General features: G+C 51.4%; 2 non-coding genes across 2 annotated transcripts; both read right to left on the minus strand.

Annotated features, from left to right (window-relative positions):
- Positions 1–74: 74 nt before the first annotated feature.
- On the minus strand, positions 75–146 carry Pmar_PMAR011296. Its single transcript has one exon. It is a non-coding gene; the product is annotated as a tRNA-Gln (tRNA).
- Positions 147–664: 518 nt separating this feature from the next.
- Pmar_PMAR011297 lies at positions 665–736 on the minus strand. Its single transcript has one exon. It is a non-coding gene; the product is annotated as a tRNA-Gln (tRNA).
- Between the last annotated feature and the right edge of the window lie 262 nt (positions 737–998).

Raw genomic sequence — 998 nt, forward strand, 5'->3', positions numbered from 1 at the left:
TTGTGTGGTGCTTAGAGAAGTGTCCCTTAGAGACTGAACGCAGTGTGTCGACAGTCTCATAGACAGGCAGGAATAGGTTCTATCGAGATTCGAACTCGAGTCGCTGGATTCAAAGTCCAGAGTGCTAACCACTACACTATAGAACCACGAAATGCAATTAGAGAAACTATTTCCGTACTAACATTGTTCAAAAGCCGAGTCCCACAGTAGTTCCTGCAGACTCCGCGGGGTGTCAAAAGCGATCTGTGTGTTTTGCATCTCGTTGTTGTTGTGTTGGCTACCGACCTCTCAGCCGCTCTCCACCCTCACTGGTCCCATCGTGCGGTATTGCCTGCTCTGTTCCCAGCCTTGGCCAGTACCCGCGCCTTCAGATGATCGGATGTGATGACTTCCGCCTTCCCACCCGACCTTAGTGGCACCTTGGGATGGACAGCTGATCACCGGTCAGGCCGCGACACGACACCCAATTCACACAAATCTCACCCCCGCATGGGTTACAGGCGATCGCAACTCACCCAGCTTATACAGAATCAATCAACATACTGACATTAGGTATATTTCTCGGGCGTTTGACCGGGGAGTGGTAACAGTTGTGTGGTGCTTAGAGAAGTGTCCCTTAGAGACTGAACGCAGTGTGTCGACAGTCTCATAGACAGGCAGGAATAGGTTCTATCGAGATTCGAACTCGAGTCGCTGGATTCAAAGTCCAGAGTGCTAACCACTACACTATAGAACCACGAAATGCAATTAGAGAAACTATTTCCGTACTAACATTGTTCAAAAGCCGAGTCCCACAGTAGTTCCTGCAGACTCCGCGGGGTGTCAAAAGCGATCTGTGTGTTTTGCATCTCGTTGTTGTTGTGTTGGCTACCGACCTCTCAGCCGCTCTCCACCCTCACTGGTCCCATCGTGCGGTATTGCCTGCTCTGTTCCCAGCCTTGGCCAGTACCCGCGCCTTCAGATGATCGGATGTGATGACTTCCGCCTTCCCACCCGAC

Source organism: Perkinsus marinus (assembly GCF_000006405.1).
Source record: "Perkinsus marinus ATCC 50983 genomic scaffold scf_1104296942236, whole genome shotgun sequence".
Taxonomy (NCBI): domain Eukaryota; phylum Perkinsozoa; order Perkinsida; family Perkinsidae; genus Perkinsus; species Perkinsus marinus.